This window comes from Oryx dammah, unplaced genomic scaffold (assembly GCF_014754425.2).
Source record: "Oryx dammah isolate SB20612 unplaced genomic scaffold, SCBI_Odam_1.1 HiC_scaffold_19, whole genome shotgun sequence".
Taxonomy (NCBI): domain Eukaryota; kingdom Metazoa; phylum Chordata; class Mammalia; order Artiodactyla; family Bovidae; genus Oryx; species Oryx dammah.
In genome coordinates, this window is record NW_024070203.1 from 30,759,793 (window position 1) to 30,771,153 (window position 11,361).

The following is an 11,361-nucleotide window of genomic DNA, read 5'->3' on the forward strand; positions in this document are numbered from 1 at the left end:
TAATTTCATGGCTATAGTCAACGTCCACAATGATTTTGGAGCCTAGGAAAGTAAAATTTGTCACTGCTTTCACTTTCTCCCTTCTATTTGTAACCTAGTATTAAGACAGTTATAGTTCAGCAATATGGGTTTGATGCCACTTAGTAGGTTATGACTCTAGACATGTAACTTAACCTGTCTAATGCTTCAGCTTCCTCATCATTAAGATGGTGACAATGATGATATTGGCTTCTATGAATTTATTTTAAGATTAAATATGGTGTGTGCAATGAATGCACAGTTATTGGCATACAATACATTAAAAAGCATTATTATGGTGATTATTATATATGAGATATTGAGGCTTTGGGAGGTCAATAATGACCCAACTTATACAGCTTGTATGTGTCAGAATTACAAATCAAACACTCCCTCTCTGAATCCAGAATCAGTGAACTTAATTACTACATTTTATTTTTCTCTAAGTCTATGGGCTGTATCTCCCCAAGAAACAAAAACAGTGTTATAGGACAGAGTCAACAAGCAAATTATATTTTGTGTAGTGGGTTAATTGGTGCTCACCTCCCCAAATATGTCCATTTCATAATTAATTACCAGATTCTGTGAATATTAACTTATTTGGAAAAGGGGTCTTTGCAGATAGAATTAAATTAAGGATTTTGAGATAAGAAGATCATCCTGGATGATCTGAGTGGTCCCCAAATTCAATGACAAGAATCACTATAAGAGTAAGGCAGAAGGAGATCGGAGACGAACACACAAAAGGAGAAAGCCAGGTGATAATAGCAGCAGAGATTGGAGTGATGGGGTCACAAGCCAAGGGATGCTGACACAGGCCAGAATCTGGAAACTGCAAGTGACAGAACCTTCCCTGAAGCCTTTGGTGAAGTGTGCCCTAACATCTTGATTTCAGGTTTCTGGACTCCAGGATTGCGAGAGAATAAATTTCAGTTCATTTTTTATGATAGCCATCAGAAACTAAATATATTGTGTTTCATGATTGATGGAAATTTAAATTTATAAGTCATTTTTTAATTATCTCAAGTCCTACTTTCTTCATGTGCTCAGTCACTAAGTCATGTCTGACTCTTTGTGACCCCATGGACCGTAGCCCACCAGGCTTCTCTATACATATACATGGAACTTCCCGGGCAATAATACTAGAGTTGCCAATATTAAAGTGGCAACTAGGGTTGCCATTTCCTTCTCAAGGGGATCTTCTCGACCCAGGGGTCAAATTTGCATCTCCTGCATTGGCAGGTGGGTTCTTTACCACTGAGCCACTAGGGAAACCCTGCTGCTGCTGCTGCTGCTAAGTCGCTTCAGTCGTGTCCAACTCTGTGAGACCCCATAGACAGCAGCCCACCAGGCTCCCCCGTCCCTGGGATTCTCCAGGCAAGAACACTGGAGTGGGTTGCCATTTCCTTCTCCAATGCATGAAAGTGAAAAGTGAAAGTGAAGTCGCTCAGTTGTGCCCGATTCTTAGCAACCCCATGGAACCCTACTTCCTTTATAATCTTGCCTAATAGAACTAATTTATGTCAGCTTTGCTTTTCCTCCAGTTCCTTTTTCTGATAGAATTAGAAGCTTATCGGAGAAGGCGATGGCACACCACTCCAGTACTCTTGCCTGGAGAATCCCAGGGACGGGGGCCTGGTGGGCTGCCATCTATGGGGTCGCACAGGGTCAGACATGACTGAAGTGACTTAGCAGCAGCAGCAACAGCAGTAGAAGATTAATATATATGTTCCTTGATTTTTACCTATCACATAATTTGGCATTCAACCTTATTCTCTCAATTCTTCATGGTTAACTTTGTCTCCCCAACTTGGATGCAGATTCTCCTGAGCTAGAACTACCTAGTATTAATAATTTGTTTATAGTTCATTCACTTTGAAGGGCTTCTTTGGTGGCTCAGATGGTAAAGAATCTGACTATACAAAGACAGAAATATAAATCAATGGAACAAAACAGAAAACCCAGATATAAATCCATACACCTATGGACACTTTCAGAGAAGGCAATGGGAACCCACTCCAGTACTCTTGCCTGGAAAATCCCATGGATAGAGGAGCCTGGTAGGCTGCAGTCCATGGGGTCATGAAGAATCAGAGACAACTCAGCGACTTCACTTTCACTTTCATGCATTGGAGAAGGAAATGGCAACCTACTCCAGTGTTATTGCCTGGAGAATCCCAGGGACAGCGGAGCCTGGTGAGCTGCCGTCTATGGCATCGCACAGAGTTGGACACAACTGAAGCAACTTAGCAGCAGCAGCAGCATGGACACCTTATCTTTGACAAATGAGGCAAAAATATACAATGGAGAAAAGACAATCTCTTTAACAAGTTGTGCTGGGAAAACTGGTCAACCACTTGTATATAAAAGCATGAAACTAGTCAGTAGGTGCCCAATATGCTACTGGAGATCAGTGGAGAAATAACTCCAGAAAGAATGAAGGGATGAAGCCAAAGCAAAAAACAATATCCAGCTGTGGAAGTGACTGGTGATAGAAGCAAGGTCCGATCCTATAAAGAGCAATATTGCATAGGAACCTGGAATGTCAGATCCATGAATCAAGGTAAATTAGAAGTGGTCAAACAAGAGATGGCAAGGGTGAACGTCAACATTCTAGGAATCAGAGAACTAAAATGGACTGGAATGGGTGAATTAACTCAGATGACCATTATATCTACTACTGCGGGCAGGAATCCCTCAGAAGAAATGGAGTAGCCATCATGGTCAACAAAAGAGTCCGAAATGCAGTACCTGGATGCAATCTCAAAAAAGACAGAATGATCTCTGTTCGTCTCCAAGGCAAACCATTCAATATCACAGTTATCCAAGTCTATGCCCCAACCAGTAACCCTGAAGAAGCTGAAGTTGAATGGTTTTATGAAGACCTACAAGACCTTTTAGAACTAACACCCAAAAAAGACGTCGTTTTCACTATAGGGGACTGGAATGCAAAAGTAGGAAGTCAAGAAACACCTGGAGTAACAGACAAATTTGGCCTTGGAATGCGGAATGAAGCAGGGCAAAGACTAATAGAGTTTTGCCAAGAAAATGCACTGTTCATAGCAAACATCCTCTTCCAACAACACAAGAGAAGACTCTACACATGGACATCACCAGATGGTCAACACCGAAATCAGATTGATTATATTCTTTGCAGCCAAAGATGGAGAAGCTCTATACAGTCAACAAAAACAAGACCAGGAGCTGACTGTGTCTCAGGTCATGAACTCCTTATTGCCAAATTCAGACTCAAATTGAAGAAAGTAGGGAAAACCGCTAGACCATTCAGATATGACCTATCAAATCCCTTATGATTATACAGTGGAAGTGAGAAATAAATTTAAAGGCTTAGATCTGATAGATAGAGTGCCTGATGAACCATGGAATGAGGTTCATGACATTGTACAGGAGACGGGGATCAAGACCATCCCCATGGAAAAGAAATGCAAAAAAGCAAAATGGCTGTCTGGGGAGGCCTTACAAATAGCTGTGAAAAGAAGAAAAGCAAAAAGCAAAGGAGAAAAGGAAAGATATAAGCATCTGAATGCAGAGTTCCAGAGAATAGCAAGAAGAGATAAGAAAGCCTTCTTCAGTGATCAATGCAAATAAATAGAGGAAAACAACAGAATAGGAAAGACTAGCGATCTCTTCAAGAAAATTAGAGATACCAAGGGAACATTTCATGCAAAGATGGGCTCGATAAAGGACAGAAATGGTCTGGATCTAACAGAAGCAGAGGATATTAAGAAGAGGTGGCAAGAATACACAGAAGAACTGTACAAAAAAGATCTTCATGACCCAGATAATCATGATGGTGTGATCTCTCACCTAGAGCCAGACATCCTGGAATGTGAAGTCAAGTGGGCCTTGGAAAGCATCGCTACGAACAAAGCTAGTGGAGGTGATGGAATTCCAGTTGAGCTATTTCAAATCCTGAAAGATGATGCTGTGAAAGTGCTGCACTCAATATACCAGCAAATTTGGAAAACTCAGCAGTGGCCACAGGACTGGAAAAGGTCAGTTTTCATTCCAATTCCAAAGAAAGGCAATGCCAAAGAATGCTCAAACTACCGCACAATTGCACTCATCTCACATGCTAGTAAAGCAATGCTCAGAATTCTCCAAGCCAGGCTTCAGCAATAGGTGAACCGTGAACTTCCAGATGTTCAAGCTGGCTTTCGAAAAGGCAGAGGAACCAGAGATCAAATTGCCAACATCCACTGGATCATGGAAAAAGCAAGAGAGTTCCAGAGAAACATCTATTTCTGTTTTATTGACTATGCCAAAGCCTTTGACTGTGTGGATCACAATAAACTGTGGAAAATTCTGAAAGAGATGGGAATATCAGACCACCTGACCTGCCTCTTGAGAAATCTGTATGCAGGTCAGGAAGCAACAGTTAGAACTGGACATGGAACAACAGACTGGTTGCAACTAGAAGAAGGAGTGTGTCAAGGCTGTATATTGTCACCCTGCTTATTTAACTTCTATGCAGAGTACATCATGAGAAACTCTGGACTGGAAGAAACACAAGCTGGAATCAAGATTGCCGGGAGAAAAATCAATCACCTCAGATATGCAGATGACACCACCCTTATGGCAGAAAGTGAAGAGGAACTAAAAAGCCTCTTGATGAAAGTGAAAGAGGAGAGTGAAAAAGTTGGCTTAAAGCTCAACATTCAGAAAATGAAGATCATGGCATCCAGTCCCATCACTTCATGGGAAATAAATGGGGAAACAGTGGAAACAGTGGCAGACTTTATCTTTTTGGGCTCAATAATCACTGCAGATGGTGACTGCAGCCATGAAATTAAAAGATGCTTACTCCTTGGAAGAAAAGTTATGACCAACCTAGATAGTATATTCAAAAGCAGAGACATTACTTTGCCGACTAAGGTCTGTCTAGTCAAGGCTATGGTTTTTTCTGTGGTCATGTATGGATGTGAGAGTTGGACTGTGAAGAAGGCTGAGCGCCAAAGAATTGATGCTTTTTGAACTGTGGTGTTGGAGAAGACTCTTGAGAGTCCCTTGGACTGCAAGGAGATCCAACCAGTCCATTCTAAAGGAGATCAGCCCTGGGATTTCTTTGGAAGGAATGATGCTAAAGCTGAAACTCCAGGACTTTGGCCACCTCATGCGAAGAGTTAACTCATTGGAAAAGACCCTGATGCTGGGAGGGACTGGGGGCAGGAGGAGAAGGGGACGACAGAGGATGAGATGGCTGGATGGCATCACTGACTCGACGGACGCGAGTCTGAGCGAACTCCGGGAGTTGGTGATGTACAGGGAGGCCTGGCGTGCTGCAATTTATGGAGTCGCAAAGAGTCAGACACGACTGAGCAACTGAACTGAACTGAGAACAGTTTCTAACACCATACACAAAAATAAACTCATAATGGATTAAAGATCTAAATGTAAGACCAGAAACTATAAAACTCTTAGTGGAAAACATAGGCAGAACACTCTGACATAAATCACAACAAGATCCTCTATGACCCACCCTCCAGAAAAAAATAAACAAATGAGACCTAATTAAATTTAAAAGCTTTTGCACAACGAAGGAAACTATAAGCAAGGTGAAAAGGCAGCCTTCAAATGGGAGAAAATAGTAGCAAATGAAGCAACTGACAAAGAATTAACCACCAATATATACAAGCAGCTCATGCAGCTCAATACCAGAAAAACGAACAACCCAATCAAAAAGTGGGCCAAAGAACTAAGCAGACATTTCTCCAAAGACATGCAGACGGCTAATAAACACATGAAAAGATCCTCAATATCACATATTGTCAGAGAAATGCAAATCAAAACCACAATGAGGTATCATCTCATGCCGGTCAGAATGGCTGCTATCAAAAAGTCTACAAACAATAAATACTTGAGAGGGTGCAGAGGAAAGGGAACCCTCTTACACCATTAATGGGAATGCAAACTGGTACAGCCATGGAGAACAGTGTGTCCATTCCTTAAAAAACCGGAAATAGAACTGCCATATATGACCCAGCAATCCCTCTGTTGGGCATAAACACTGAGGAAAGCAGAATTGAAAGAGACCCCCAGCACTGTTTACAACAGCTAGGACATGGAAGCAACCTAGATGTCCATCAGCTGACAAATGGATAAGGAAGTTGTGGTACATACAACAGAAGAATACTACTCAGCTCTAAAAAAGAATGCATTTGAGTCAGTTCTAATGAGGTGGATGAACCTGGAGCCTATTATATAGAGTGAAGTAAGTCAGGAAGAGAAACACCAATACAGTATATTAATGCATATATGTGGAATTTAGAAAGATGGCAATGACTATATGCAATGCAGCGAAAGACACAGATATAAAGAACAGATTTTTGGACTCTGTGGGAGAAGACAAGGGTGGGATGATATGAAAGACAAGCATTGAAACATGTATATTACCATATGTAAAATAGAAAACCAGTGCAAGTCGACTCATGAAGCAGGGCACTCAAAGCCTGTGCTCTGGGACAACCTGGAGGGGCAGAGTGGGGAGGGCTGTGAGAGGGGTTTCGGGATGTGGAGAAACATGTGCACCCGTGGTTGATTCATGTCGTTGTATGGCAAACACCACCACAACATTGTGATTATCCTCCAATTAAAACAAATTAATTAAAGAAAAGAATATGCCAGCAACGCAGGACACCCCAGTCCATGGGGTCACGAAGAGTTGGACACCACTGAGGGTCAGGCACAACTGAGCAATCAACATTTTCACTTTACATCATGAAGCTGGATCTCATTGGCCCTCAACAGATGCCTGTTTATTGGTTGTTGTGGTTAATCAAATAGACGAGTGACTAAGAATTTCCATAAATATAAGAACAGTGGAATGTGCAGGAAGGATTAGAGACTTCAAAGTCAGGCACATCTGAATTTCAATCTTGATTTAACCATTTACTAACTTTGTGACCTGGTGCAAGTTACTTACACACTGATTTGAAATGTCCTCATGTGTAAACAATGATAATATTTACTCTCCAACCCTGTTGAAGGGAATAGCAACAGGGTCATTGTTCTTCTGAGAATACATTCATTTCTAGTATGATAGTACTTAATTTTGCCTCATTAGGTGAGGTCATTGTGTATGATACTCAAGGGGCTGTCTGCTCCTGGTCAATGGGTGGTTATGTGACCCAGGTTAGAATGTCAGGCTTTCTTTACACTGACAATAAGATGACTTCCCAATGCATGAGCCCTGAGATAGTCACTATTTCCTTTCACCAAGCAGACAGAAACTTCTCAGAGGACAGGAGTTTCATTGGTTCTTATCCTTTCTGACATTTGGTTCTTTAGCTTTATCTTCAGTCCTATGATTCACTTCATAGGACTGAATTTTCTGTAAGTTTTCATTTTGCTTCTGTCTGCCATAGGATTCAATTTTGTGCTTTTAACCAAATATTCCTGAACCATACCTGTTTGTCCAATGACTAGGGCTCTGTAAGACAATAAATGATTATCGATTGTATTCTCCATGTAGAACACAGTCACACTTCTAGACCGGCTGGTATAACCTGTAATTTGTGCTGTCTTCCTCTATATCTCTACTGGGGGTGAATCTGTGTTCTAAGAGATATTTGGTAGTGTCTAGAGACATTTTTGGTTGTTATAGCTGGGGAGCTCTTATATAGACATCTACTGGGTAGAGGCTAGGAATGCTGGTAAGCATTCTACAATGCAGAGTACAGGCCCCACAATTATTTGGTTTAAATTGTCAGAAGGGCCAAGACTGAGGAACCTTGCTTTAGAGGAAGCAGGGCAGCATTTCCAAGGAGTAAGTGGAAATACTTAGAGGAATTAATTTTTGAGTTTAGAATCAATTCATTTACTCCTGGAAAGAAAAGAATTGAGACAGTGATGATCACAAAGTTATGAACATTTTAAATTCTTTCTCAGCAATATCTGATCAACCAGCTTAAGGGATTTGTTGTCCTAACTCTTTGAAGGTTTCTTCGAAACACCAGATTAATCAGCACATGTCCTTCCTCTTTTCCTCCCCTCTCACTGTGTCTTCAACTTCTTTGATTGAAGGATTGAAGAAACCTCTCACTCTTAATTGTGCTACCACATCTTTAAGACTCTCTGGCACCAATTGTTTTCCTTTGGGGAAATGACCTAATCAACAAAATCAGTATATATAAAACCAAGAGGAGGGGGGAGAGTTCAGAGAAAATCAATAAGCATCTTAGTCAACCAAATGTTCTTTTACATTCTGAGTAATCTGTTCTGTATTTTCCTTTGCTTGTAACTATACTGCCCATCGGCAATACATGTTTTTGATAATGATGAGGATAATGAGATGAACTTCAAGATGGGTTACAAAGTGAAGAATAATCAGAGGGAAAAAATGAGACCTTCATTTTGGAAGGGGATTGATTTGTTGCTTTGATTAAAAAAAAAAAGCTTAATTCATTCAGCTGGTGATTGGTAATAAGGGACCTTTACTAAAAAGGGGCCTCAGGCAAGTATTCTAGTTCTTACAGTGGAGAGGAAAAGATTTTATATTTTGGGTGCTCCTGCCTGAGGATTTTTTAAAAATAATCACTATGTTATCTGGAAAGCTATAGTGATCTGCAATTTACATAATTAAGAGGTCTTTAAAGGCTGTCCCTGGTGAGTTTCACAAAACTCTGACAGTTTTAAGTGAGCCACTCGAAAGAGATATACCAGATGAAATGGTGGAATGAAAATAGCTGTAAATAGTTTGCCAGTACCAGGGACATCTCCCATTAAATGTTTTCGATGCTTGGATGTTTACAACCTGGACTCTCTATAAAGGACAGCTATAAACTCATTTTAAACCCCTCAGAAAAAATCTAGACCTGTGAAATGTTGGGTTATTTTCTGAGATAAGTATATCCAAATAAACAGAGAACTAAAAAGACTTTTCCCCTCACAATGCTCTGCCAAAAATTCATGAATATAAGAAAAGAGTCCTGCATTCCCTGTCACTGCTGATGGCAACAGACATGAGAAGAAGAACATTCCTTGGGGACTGAAGTTCATTGGAGCTATTTAAACTGCAGGAACACAGGGATTATCAACGCTGTAGTTCTCTATTCCTGTGATGAAGAAACAGCTAGATGAATAAAACAGAGCACAAGAAAACAAGGTATGCCTGTATTCAGAATTAACTCTATTTTCTTCAACTTCCCAGTACAGAGTTGGCCCAATTGCCATAATGCTATGAATGGACAATAATCAATAGTGAATAGTATTAACCACAGTCTTGTGGCCAATAAAATATCAATCAGTGTATAAACTTGTTTACTGAACTCTAATATTTGTCTTGATTGACTGCTTTCCAGTTAAAATTCCTGTCCTACCAGCATTCTGATTCTACTACCAGAACCCAGAGTTAATTGAGCTTGTAATAACAGTCAGAAAGTACCCCCAAATTATTCCTTTAGCAAGGAAAAAATGCCCCAAAGCCCACCACAGTTGAATATATCCAAACATTGTTCCTTGATATCTCACAGAATCAGACTAAACATAACAGCTGAGGCTCAAAACCCCACTTTCTCCATGAAAAGATCTATTTTGGTTGGGCTTAGGTTTCTACTGCACAATATTTGGCTTTGTTTTACTAACCACATGCTATCTGTTGCCATCTTCTTTCTTGAGTCCACCCACAGACATCTGAATGCTTTCATTAATGGTAAACCACTAGCATCAATGCAAGCACAGCAATAACTCCACAGCCAGCACTGGATGGTAGGACTACAAAGAGAAGAAATGAATGTCTTCAAAATGTAACTTTTCACACATAGTGTTTTAACTAACAGTGTTATGTTTATAAAGGCCACTGAAACAAGCATATTGAGCAAGATTCTTTTTTTTTTGAATGTTAAACGTAAAAAAAAAAAGTGATTTTTTTTGTTTTGGTTACAAGATAGCAAGATAGCATTGACATATTGGGTTGGACTACAGTGGTTAATACGTGGATTGTTTAAATTTTCCAGATGATTGCAAAACAGTCAATTCTCATAATGTAGAGCAACCTAGTCATGTTTACCCCACCTGACACTCAGATACTTGCCAAGTAAGAATCTAGATCAAAGCAAAAACTGATATTGTTATCTTTATGTGTCCCTAATAAAAACACTGTATGCTTTTAAGGGATTTTTAGGAAGTTTTTAAAGTAAGAAAATGTTTTATTTAGTGCCTTCTATCTTTTTTCATATTTTTCCCCAAGTGGGCATGGTTCCTTAATCACCATAATGTTTCTCTCATGATTCCAAGATAAGTCACACATACACTTCTCTTTCTTCTCAAAATCCAACACAAGCCTGCACTTACTCAAAGCCAGTATCTCTAACATTTAGATATATTAATAGTTTACATAAAGTGAAATAAACAAGTCCCTAATGTACAGTTCTATCAGTTTTGGCAAATGCAGGCATCCATACATCCTAAACCTCTATCAAGATACAAAAAGCTTCCATCATCCCAGAAGGTTTCTTCACGCCTCTTCCCAATCATTCCCTCTATTCCTCCCACCTACACACAAAAGCTGCCACTATCCTGGTTTTTATCACCATGGATTCGTTTTACCTCTTCTAGAATATCATCTAAATGTAATCATATAGTAAGTATGTAAGTAAGTAATAACTCTTTCTGCATCTTGCTTCTTTCACTCAGCCTAATGTTTGGAGATTCATACTATTGGGTGTCTCAAAAGTTCTTTTTTTATTGCTAAGTAGTTTTCCATCATATTAATATTATAGTTTGTTTACCCATTTTCCTGATAATGAACTGATTAAGTATTATGAATAAAGCTGCTAGGAACAGTCTTGTGCCAAATTTAGTGGACATATGGTTGTATTTCTCTTAGGTAAACACTGAGAAGTTGATAAGCTACCTCATAGGGTAACTGTGGGTTTAACTGCTTAAGTTAACTGCTTCTTTTAGGAAACTTCTAAAACAGTTTTCCAAAATGGTTTTACTATTTTTTTTTTCTCTATCCATGAGAGTTCCATGATGCATCAGGGTGAGTTTTAACTTTTCTGGTGGGTATGCATCTTGTTGTGATTTTGTCTTTCCCTGTTAAATATTAAATATCGATGTTGAGGATTTTTTATTTTAACAAGTATAGCTAGTGTGTACTCCCACTTTGAGCTTCTCACAAAGGGAAGCTTAAAAGTACAAGAGGTGTATTTCATTCAGCAATTTTTTCCCCAACCAAAACTCCACTCCATCTTAAGGCAAAAGCTTCTCTCATCTGTGTCAAATACAAACTACAGTCCACATGGATATATAATAGTTTCACCATTACAGTAGGAAAGGGTTCAGACAGAAAATTTATGCTAAGTGTGAATATCATTAAACATT